We start from the raw sequence: 12,298 nt of genomic DNA on the forward strand, positions 1-12,298 counted from the left end.
TTTGATTGAGTTAGGCCATTTCAATTGCTATTTTATGGTGCGTCTTTCTATAATGTGATGTGACATAATTGTTTCAGATGAAGGTGAAGGTTAGTACATATTAGAATATTTAAGTCCGCTGCATTTGTTTGCACCTGATGTTCAGAAGTTATCTTTTGATGATATGGTTTATAAGTGCTTCTCATTTCTCGTGTTTCATGTTTTTATATAAATTACACCGTTGGTTATTCGTCTGACTGGTTTTACACTAGCCATTAACGAAGCCCTTGATAGCTTGCTGTTTGATGTTAGCCAAAGAGCCGTGTTGAAGACCGTTCTTTGACCTATAAGGGTTTACTTTTACAAATTTGGATAGAGAGTTGTTTCATTGACACTTAAACCATATCTGTAACAATAGTTCTTAGGTGCTCCAGAAGGGTCATGAGGGTTAGCACATCCTGGTGTATATGTGGCTTCCGTCGTGTTGATCATAATATTACAAACCCGGTAAATAGTCTTATTCAGCAGGTAACATTCGTGAAAAATAAACGAGATTGTAGTAACGATATATCCGATATCATCTGTGAAACGGATATTCCATAACGGTCAACTCATCATGATAAAGTCCGTAAAATTAAATAAGGAATGATTTCAACTTCATTATTTGGAACTCTTGTATTAAAAGTTTGATTTTGAGCAGCAACCCTTAAAACAGGAAATTTTTAAAGGAAATACAAAAATGTTGTTAACCGTGCCCGGAAATTTAAAACTGATACATGTAAACTTGTAGCTCCGTTAAATAAACTTATTCTAAAAGGTTATCTATTCAATAAAGGCAACAGAAGTAAACCGCTGTTCAAAACTCATAAATCTATGGACAAAAAACAAAATCGGGGTAACAAACTAAAACTGAGGGAAACGCATCAAATATTAGAGGAGAACAATATGAGAATAAGATCATTTAATATTGTTTTTATTGGTATAAACATTGATTTTGTAATCAGTAAATTAAAAGCCAACTAAATATTACTAGTATGTTATATACATATACTAGTACATATTCATGGATCTACAATCTGTCGATACCTGTAACTTGGCGTTGCACAAGGTCATGTTTTTCTCTGGCTGTTTATGACGTCTTTACACTAAATCCATTGGATGTTGGATGTGCACGGATTGATAGTTTAGTCTTAGATGCATGATTTTTATTAGTTGTTAGTGGCTTTGAACTAGTTGTCAGATAACTGCGAGTACTCTCATATCTGTTCATTGTGTCTTTTTGTGTCGGGATGTATAAGTACCCGGCCACGTACCTCCACTTGTATTTTTGTCCATCTGATGAGTTAAACCTTTTTCAACTGATTTTTATAGTTCGTTTTTATGTTGTACTGTTATACCACTGTCCCAGGTTAGGGGAGGGTTGGGATCCCGCTAACATGTTTAACCCCGCCACATTATTTATGTATGTGCCTGTTCCAAGTCAGGAGCCTGTATTTCAGTGGTTGTCGTTTGTTTATGTGTTACATATTTGTTTTTCATTTATTTTTTTACATAAAAACAGCCGTTAGTTTTCTCGTTTAAATTGTTTTACATTGTCATATCGGGGCCTTTTATAGCGGTATGGGCTTTGCTCATTGTTGAAGGCCGTACGTTGACCTATAGTTAATGTATGTTGCATTTTGGTCTTTTGTGGATAGTTGTCTCATTGGCAATCATACCACATCTTCTTTTTTATAAGCCCTTCGTACAATTAGAAGACATATACTCCATATGCAGGTGCTGCTGGAATGGTGCTACATCGAAATGGAAAGTTAACAATTGGAAAACTGAAATCATCTCTTTTGTCTTAAAGTTTTGTTTTCTACCAACTTTCATTTTCAATTTCTTAGTGAAAGTCAAGATATGTGGCCGATTTAACTGTATCTAGTATGTCCTTTATTTCTAATTCGATTGAATAGATGCGTTCATCATAGTCAACAAATTTTGAATTATTTAGTGAGAAAACATCATCTATATAGCGAAAAGTAAAGTTTAATGAACTTGCTAACTACTATTCCTTTTTTCTTAGAAGTTCCTGTATGAAGTCAGCCTCATAAGAATAAAGGAACAAGTCGGCAAGAAGAGTGGCACAGAACTATTATGAAAAAGAAGAAATTGACACTTCTTAATTCTGTTGACAAATTGTAAGACACCCTAAAAATATATCGACATCAAGTTTTGTAATTATAAACTGCGTTGCTTCTTATGTTTTCCAAACATTAGTCTTGAGCTAGAACAAGGTAGGTACAAATAAACCTGATAAAACGGTCAATCTAAATAACATAAAAAAACATATTGCCATTTTGTAATAATTGGCAACTTACGTTTTAGTAACCATAGACTTACATGACTTATAAAGCCCTCAGTTTGGGTAAAAAAATATGAAAAATACACAATATTAATGCAAGTACTTATGTACTTATATGGAGTTATTTTCCTTCAATATGATAGGTTTGTCCTTGGAGGATCCATCCAGATTTATTCTAAGTTTTAAAGAAATGTGAAGGCCGTACAATGAACTTTAGTTGTAAATGTCTGTGTCATTGTTTTTGTTGTGCCTTCTGTACTATTATTTGTCTGTTTTTTTTTTTTTTAATTTTTAGAAGTGGCGTTGTCAGTTTATTTTCGATCTATGAGTTTGACTGTCCATCTGGTATCTTTCGTGCCTCTTTTGGTCTCTTGGGAAGTGTTTTCTTATTAACAATCATACCACATCTTCTTCTTTATATTGATTAATTTATTTCAATGAAAAAAGAATGGAAAAATGTTTACATCTTAAATTAAATATAAAATTTAATTAAATTTATTAGTGATATCTTTTGTCGGAAAATATCGGTAAATAGTCTAATTCGGTAGGTCACATTTATGAAAGGGAAGGGGATTGTAGTTACGACGTAAGGATATAAGTTGTCAATAGAACGTAATTTTATGTGAATGGCATACAAGTGAAAGCTTTAGCCTGCTATACAACTAGGTTAAATCCACAAGAGCAAATATTTGTATTAAGTCAGGAATATGACAGTTGTTATCAATTCGTTTGCTATCTTTGCGCATTTGATTTTTTCTTTAGATTTGGTACTTTCAGTATGAATATTCCCCGGAGTTTAAAATTTGCACAGAGAGCAAGTGGTAAATACCTTGTTAACGTTTTTGGGTCGTTTAAATGTTATGCATTATATTTGGTAATTGAAATACTACAAAATCAAGGTTTTTGAAGGTATTTTTCATCCTATGGTTTCTTATATCTGTGCAATTGCCTTACTTTGCTGGTGAGGGAAAATGTGGAGAGATAAGTAGTTCCTGTTCTGTTTCCATTGACTATTTTGTTTTGAAATAACAACAAAAAAATAGTTTAAACTGAGAATGGAATCAGGGAATATCTCAAAGGAACAACAACCCAGAAAAAACAGAAAAAAAACAGCCCAAGGCAACCAATTGGTCTTTAACACAACGAAAAATCCTGCATCCGGAGACGAGATTTAGTTGATCCATAATTACAAATATTGTATTGTGAACTATTTGTCTAAGCATCAATAGAGTTCATTGTTTTTTCGGTTTTGCAAAATTAATGTAATAATGTTTTTGATAAACTGAGTTTAAAATTGAGAATGGAAATGGGGAATGTGCCAAAGAGACAACAACCCGACCATAGAAAAATAAACAACAGCAGAAGGTCACCAATAGGTCTTGACTCTTTTGATTCTACGTCCTATGTTATCAGATGACTTCATTTACGGCTGATTGATAATATGCAATGATGTTAACGTTAACGCTAAGCAAAACACGATGTGGATTTTATTGACCCCATAAATTTCGTATTAAGACAATAGTTCATTTGCCAATTCCCGCATTTGACCCTAAAATTAGAGATCCCTCTTTTAGTTGTCCCCCTTATAAAGGACCTTGGAGAGCTAGCAAAAGAAAACAAATTTACCTGTGCGAAATGTAAGTTATCTTTAAGGTTTTCAAGTCTTTTAATAACATGTATTTGTTGTGAAGCTAAACACTCTTAATATCAGAAATTATTTTTCATGAAAAATAAGTTAAACCGCCGATCCATCACATTCAATTCATTATGCTTTGCATTCGAAATAGCCATTTTTTCCGGTATAGAACCAGTCTACGATTGGAAAAGAGACGTAATTTGTTTAAAAGGTGTGTGATAACAGAATCAAATGGGTAAAGGGCAAATGAACCATTTCACAATGTGTAACGAATTTTTTTGATTCTGTTATCACACCACTTATTATATTCAGATTTAATTTTAAGAACAAAATCAATCAAATATATTAAGATTTTTAATCCAAAACTGTAAAAAATGAAAGATATTAATTATTAGAATTAAAAAGCAAATTAAAAAAATAGTGTGTCAATAGTATAAGGGAGGTAATTTGATTTAACTTTATAAACAATTGCACTAAAATTTATTAGAACAATACAGCCAATCAAATTGCAGGAGACACTGCAAATCAGGGTAATTTATAAAACGTGGATTCAAATGATGTCTAATACAAAAGTCAACGACTTTTTTTAAGGTAGAACTGCAATTGATGATGAATAGATTTGATAGTTTGTTTCAAATATACGATTAGACAGCAAACAATTTTACAATCGGTAAGATTGCAATTAGTTATGGCAAGTTTTTACTGTTTGCTTCAGATCGTCGGTATAACAGCATTCGTTTCCACAATAGGCACATGTAAGACTGCAATCGGTGATGAATAGATTTGATACTTTGCATCTATTATGCAGTTTGGTGGCAATCGACAGGACAGGATTGCAATCGGTGATGGTAAGATTCGGTTGTTTGCTTCAAATACGCGATAAAACGGTAATCGACTATGCAATAATTGGGACTGCAATCGGTAATGAATAGATTTGATAGTTTGTTAGAGATAAACGTTTGAACAGTAATCGTTCAAACAATAGGTAGTATTTCAATCAGTAAAAATAGATTTGACAGTCTGCATTAGAAATGTGATATGACCGGTAATCGATTACACATTAGGTATAGAACTGCAATTGGTGATTGTAAGATTTGATAGTTTTCCTGAATTATGCTGTTAAGTTGCAATCTATTACATATAAGGTAGGAGTACAATTCATGATGAATGGGTAAAACAGTTTGCTTCAATTTTGTAGTTGGCAATCGCTTACACATAAGGTGGAAGTGCAATCGGCGATAAATGGGTTTCACAGTTTGTGTCATATATTTGGAGAGACGAAAATCGAGCAGAAAGTTAAACTATTGAGCCGTCTGTATAATCTATGATAGGTTAGGTGAAGATCAATAACAATGTAGTTGTCAACGTCCAATGTAAATTGTCGTTACAAACCAATTAAATTAGAATGTATAACCAAAAACAACAATTTTCTAAACATCAGATACAATTATAATACTCTCTGTATCAATTGTATCTGCAATATCGACCAAAGATTTTTGAATAATTTTTGAAAAAGAAGATTCCTTTTGATATTCATAAATGTCAGATGTTTCTACAGTATACACAGCGACTTCAGAATGTCCATCTTCACGATGTTTTGAGTTGTTGCTCTCTTTAGATTTGGCAGAATGCACGCTAGGCGTTTCTTCTTTATGACTTACTGTTGTACGTGGTCCGCCGTCAATACTTGGATGTACTCTATTTTTCGATCTGAAACAGGGGTATATACTTAACAAATGTTCCCGAAAGGCTTTGTGTTTGCCCAAATAGACAAATGGAGTAAACACCCCTGCAATCTTAGTAAGCATGGTTGGAATAGCCATGGCAATTGGGTCGATTTCAGCATCTGTATTCAATACTTTCCAAATAACTATAAATGCGTATGGCGTGTAACATATTAAGAAGAAACCTAAAAAGAAATACACGTAATAATAAACTATATTTTAATGAACAAAAACAAGTTTATCCCTTTACAAATGCATTCATTCTATACAAAATTATAAAATACATTTTCGAAAAAGTTATGATACACATTTAACAATTAGTTAACAAATTTATGCTAAGTTAGTGATGAAACAAAAAATGTTGCCAAATTCTTCATTGTTTCATGTTTGTTTATTTTATAATTATTGAGATTATAGCACAGTTTTGACCTATCATGTCTGTTTGATTCGTTCATGCATCGTTGTCAATACAATGGAATTTGATGCGACTGTCATACAAGAGAGAGGTTAAGCTATATATATAACACGTTTCAACCCATGATTTTCTACATAAGAAAATGCATGTACCGAGTCTGGAATATGACAGCTGTTATCCATTCGTTTTATGTGTTTGAGCTTTTAATTTTACCATTTGATTATGGACTTTCCGTTTTGAATTTTCCTCAGAGTTCAGTATTTTTGTGACTTAATAAAAATTGTTGTTATTCTCTAGGAAAATATACCCTTACCTGTATTTGACAAAACTTTCGGAATAATGGGTCCTCAATGATCATCAACTTGAGTTTTTTTTTAATTTGTTTATCCAAACGTCACGGATGAATACTTTGTAGATCAAAAATAATTTCATTTACTTAGAGCTGTATGCTTATTAAGTTATTATTTCAGACAAAGTTATTTCTCATAGCAAAATATTCCGAGAAAAAGTCAGAAATGGCTACCTAAATAAGTGTGGCTTGCATTGTCTACTGATATTCATTGTACAGCATATTTTAGAGCAATTTTGCCATATAGTGTTTTTTGAGACTCAATTCTATCAGAATATTTCATTTTTGTAATATTTCACTTAAATAGCATGAAATTTTAACAAAAGAGAGAACTCAGAAGGTCGAAGGTGAATGTGCAGTTTCCTATTGATCAATTAAAGATCAATAATAACTCACGACAACACAAAAGCGTTAATTACTGGGCTTTGGGAAATCTCTATCGTCAGGTAGGGTAAAAAACGTAGAACTAACCAATGTTAATGGATACAGTAACTGCGAGCCGCTTTTCGACGGTCATTTTCCTTCGGAGTTCTTTTCTTTTGTCCTCAGAATCTTCCCTCCGATGACTTGCCGATTCATTCTTGGCATCTTTCAACACCTGTCAAGAAACATGTATAATTGTAAAATAAAGATAGATGTAAATTTCATCGATATCATAATTTTTTGGACAATTCGACGACGACTGCATCGAGTTAACTAAAACATTTCTGACATTTCATAAATCAATGTTTCATTTGAACTTTAGAATAACATAAACGGTACCAATTTTCTGCAACATATGCGCATTTCAACAATCAATGTTTCTCTAACTATATGAAAACCCCAAAAAGAGCTATAAACAAAAAAGGAACCAAAAGTATAGCCAAAGCCGGGCAAGGAATCAGAGCGTTTCATAATGGAGATACATTCCTTTCTTTTGTAACAGTTTCCTTAATTGTTTAACAGCAGTTTTTTATAACATAATACCATATTTTAATGTCAGTACAAAAGTTCTGTCTACTGGAACGGTGATACCCTCGGCCACTTTCAATACATGATAATTATATCAGTTTAAGTTCTATGCCATGTTTATTGTATTAAAAATTAACGGACAACGCCTTGTCTTAGAGGAAAAAGACAAACAGACAAACAACAGTTCACAAAACACAACATATACAACGAAAGATTGAGTAACACCATCCCAACAAAAACTGGGATGTGATCTCAGGTGCTCCGGAAGGATAAGCAGATCCTGCATCACATTTGTCACATCGTGGTAATCTTGTGAATAAAACCCGGTAATTGGTCTAATTCGGTAAGTCACTTTCAAGGAGAAGGGGGCCGGATTGTAGTTACGACATCTTAATCATATTTGCTGTATGATGCATTTAAAGGAGGCAAGTAAAATTTGTTTTTTCGATTTGTAGTTTTGAATGTCTCTTTCGCTTCTACTTAGCTAAGAAAATACTAGATAAAACATATGAAAACCAACATCATCTAATAACATCAGTTATATATGAGTTCTTTATCTAAAATGAAATTCAAATCCATAGTCTGGAATGTATTTATAAGTTTTGAAAAAAGCACATCGGATTCACATTAAAAGAACGTTAATAATATTTGCTTCAATCGACGTACAATTCACATAAATATTCAAATCGCGCTTCAAAATGTTTTCGTTTTAACAACTTCCGTAGATGATACCTACCTTTGCATAAATAGATCCGTATGCGAATATCATCACCAAAATAGGTAAAACAAAGTAGAGAGAAACGATCGTCAAAACGAATGATTTCGCGTTATTGTTTTCTGCACTCAGATTCATTGCGCATGCGGTTCCAACTCCTTCATATGTGTAATGGTTCCATCCAATTAATGGACATATGCATAAACCAAGGGTAAGGATACTGCCCAATGTAATTGATATGATGACTGGTAGGGTTGATAGATGTCTTGATATATTGTGTTTAACAATATATATGTACTGGTCGACGGAAATCATAGTCAAAAAAAGTATTGAAGCAAGTGCTACAAATGACATCAAAAAGCCGTAGTACGTACAACCTGATTCTCCAAAATACCATACTTTGTTGAAACAGGATATAACCACCATTGGTGTTCCAAAACCTGCCATAAACAAGTTCAAACAGCATATTACGACAATATACGTAGTGATTCTAGTAGCTGGCTTCCTCTCTTTTATCAATAATGCATAAACAACAGAGCCATTCAAAATTATAGAAACAAGTGTTGTCGTAAGAAGGATAATTCCGGATGTGAAATGAAACCATGTAGGCGTCTGCGCAGCAAATAATTTATATTGGTTGTGTATACTTATATATGTTGTATTATTAGACATATCTTCTGGTCACGTGTATAAACCCTGTAAGATAAAAACAAACATATATGATGTGATATTATGGAACGTAGGGTTTTTAAAATGTTTTTCTAACTTATCAAAGAATATAACTTTTATAGACACACGAAGGTTTGTAAATCGTGTGACATGACATAGTTTTGGTATTCAAGAAAAACAAAAAATCACAAAAGTACTGAACTCCGAGGAAAATGCAAAGTCCCTAATCAATGCCAAAAAATCAAAAGCTCAGACACATCAAACGAATTGACAACAACTGACTTGGTACAGGCATTTTCTTATGCAGAAAATTGAAAATTAAAATCCTAGCTAGCTAAACCTCTCACTTGTATGACAGTCGTATAAAATTCCACTATATTGAAAAGATGTGTGACCAAACAAACAGACATAATAGGTACAAATGTCAAAAATAGAGATACAGCAGTCATCAATGTTGAGTTATAATCTTAATCGCTATAAAAAAAGCAAACGCAATAACACAACGACATGATGCACAAGTACATAGCCACGTCACATGCCAGAAATAAATAACAAATAAGCACACAGAAAAATCACATAAACAAATAACAAAAGACAAAGAAAGGATGTGATTTTTTCAACGAAAACCAGACACTCTTGATGGTACAGCAGTTTAACACTGGGGATATTATTTCAACGAATAAAATCAAGCTTTTATTTCAATTATATCATAAATGTGTACATAATTTCCATCTGATATAGTAATAAATGAAAGAAGTTATCGCTTGAAACCATAAGAAGCTTTAAATCAAAAATATTTGATCATCTTCTTTATAAAAAAGTAAAGAACAACACACTGTATAGGGTTTTTTTTAAGCTAAATTTTAATCTTAAATTGGTTTTGTATATGAAGGTTATATTTTTGTCAATAATTAAAGCTTGTGTATGTATGTGTTTTAGTTAATTTCAATCACAAGTATCGGTATGTTAGGTCTCTGAACCCTTGGATGTTTTTATATAAGTATGTTAATGGTGTTGTTATTCATTATTAACATTAACCAAGTAGGCTTAACACTACATTTTCTGAGGAAAATGCCAATATCAATTTAGAAATAGACCGAGTTTTCACTCGACCGGTTGATTGATTACGTTTGATTTTTAAATTTTTATGGAAATTCCTTTTTCTAATTAACTTTGGAGTTTTTTAACCAAAAATTTAACAAGTTCATAAATTCCAAGTTTTTATTAGTAGAATCTTGACTGGAGAAACCATTTAAATCAATTTTCATCAATTAATCATTATAATTTTAGTCGTAGACCCCGAATATTAAACTATACCAACATCTTGATAATTTATCTATATAATGTTTTTTTTAATAGTGATTAAGATTATTACACACAATGTTGATTATTAAACTCCAGTATGTTTTTTTCTATATAGTTGTGCTATTTCATTTCAAAGAGTATTTTCAAGTCATTAGTTTTATAGACTATTACCCCTGCTAATAGTTATAATCCATCATTTCTGATCTCGTACCTATACATATTAATATTTCATTGGACAATGATGACGTCATCTACTATGCAGCTTGGATTTTCGCACTTGGCAACGTCAAACTCAAACAAACGGTATAATATGTGTGTGTCCGTCATTATTTCAAATTGAAATATAACTTACCAGAAGCAATTAAAAAAGAGAAAGAAAATCTTTGAGACGTATTTTGAAAAGATCTAGGGTTTTTTTTTTCTTAAAATGTCCTGTACGAGGTCATAAAAATGGCTATTGTTATCTTATAGTTCATTTCTGTGTGTGTTGAACTTATGTGTTGTGTTTCTGTTGTGTCGTTGTATATATTTAATGTGTTTTCATTAGTTTTAGTTTGTAACCCGGATTTGGTTTTTTTTTTTCTCAATCCATTTATGAACTTCGAACAGCGGTATACTACTGTCGCCTTTATTTATAGTAAATGTATGTGGTCGTCTTTACAAACTGTACAACTGTAGTTGCGTACAGTACTTTAGCTCAAATTTATTTTATGCGCGGAAATTGTATACAAGTATTCCTAGTCTTGATTGCAGTGAATGAAAAGTTTACAAATACGACGCGACCTCTAAAAAAAATAGTTCATCTTGTGCTTGTTTTTGTGACATTTTAAACTATTAAGTCTGTTTATTTTGTTCACACATCATTGTCAACATAGTGGAAATTTGACTCAACTGTCACACAAGTAAGAGGTTTAGCTAGCTATAAAACCAGAAAAAATCTACCATTTTCTACATACGAAAATGCCTGTACCAAGTAAGGAATATGACGGTTTTTATTTGTTCCATTAATTATATGTTCGATTTATCAGTTTTTTTAAAATATGTCAGTTTTTAGATTACCCCGGAGTTCGTTTTTTTTTTTTTGTTATTGTATTTTCATACTTTTGAATAATTACAACATTAAAGTTAATGCATTAGATGATTTTTTTATGTTTTTTTTATTATTATTATTTGCTGCTGAGGTATAGATATTGATAGAGATAAATACTTCATAGATCGTATACACACCTTCTTTTAAAAACTACCATATATTTTATTTTAACTAAATAAATTCATCATAGATACCAGGACTAAATATAGAATATACGCAAGACGCGCGTTCCGTCTACAAAAGACTCATCAGTGACGCTCGAATCCAAAAAAGATAAAAAGGCAAAAATAAAGTACGAAGTTGAAGAGCATTGAACTCAGTGTCAAAAAATCTATTCTGGTCAGACAACCACAAATTGTGTATAATACTTCAAATAACATACGCGTCTCGTGTACACAGTCTAAAGCTGTTATCAATGATTAATTTTATTATTATTCGAATAATGTCTTTACAATTTAAAAAACAAACATTTGCAAAAATGAGTTATCAATATAGGATTTACGTATATGTACATAAATTGTCAAAAGGTCTAATATGTGGTAATAAACGGTACCGTAGCAACATGTGTGCGCCTCAACAATCGGTGTTTCTACTAAAACTAAATATATGTACTAATAAGTACACTTATAACCCGGAGTGATATTAGATGCTCCCAGATAGTGGCACCCGTATATTTGATCATTTAAGTACAATAAGTATAATTTGGTCTTATTCAATTGTAAGAAGGAATTACGGTTACGACAGTTCGTCGTTGTTGTCAACTTCTAGATATAAGTTAAAAAAAACATGACAAAATTAATATCCTACCTTTCTAAACTGATGTATTGAAATCACAAGGAGAACCTTACCGCTTACAGATCGATTTGTTAGTGGTCTAAGATTGAAGAAACTAGACTTACTATCCACTATTGATTAATAGTGTGACTGGAAGTGTGAATAAATTTTCTCACCAATTATTTATTTTGCATGTTGACAAACTATCCTTTATTATATAAAAATAAATTATTAAAATCTAACAACTGTTATAACAAGGAAGAACATTGGGTTTTTACTAGGTTTGTTGTTGAGTACTCAATCATTTAAATTATATCTTTTTTTTTACACAAACAGAGTTTGTC

At 31.9% G+C, this 12,298-nt stretch overlaps 1 long non-coding RNA gene across 1 annotated transcript; it reads right to left on the bottom strand.

Moving 5' to 3' along the window:
* Window positions 1-4,389: 4,389 nt before the first annotated feature.
* Window positions 4,390-12,048, bottom strand: LOC143058703 (uncharacterized). Its single transcript, XR_012973197.1, has 4 exons — window positions 11,988-12,048; window positions 8,138-8,812; window positions 6,922-7,048; window positions 4,390-5,871 (listed from the first exon to the last, which is right to left on the bottom strand). It is a non-coding gene; the product is annotated as an uncharacterized LOC143058703 (long non-coding RNA).
* Window positions 12,049-12,298: the final 250 nt, after the last annotated feature.

Source organism: Mytilus galloprovincialis, chromosome 14 (assembly GCF_965363235.1).
Source record: "Mytilus galloprovincialis chromosome 14, xbMytGall1.hap1.1, whole genome shotgun sequence".
NCBI lineage: Eukaryota > Metazoa > Mollusca > Bivalvia > Mytilida > Mytilidae > Mytilus > Mytilus galloprovincialis.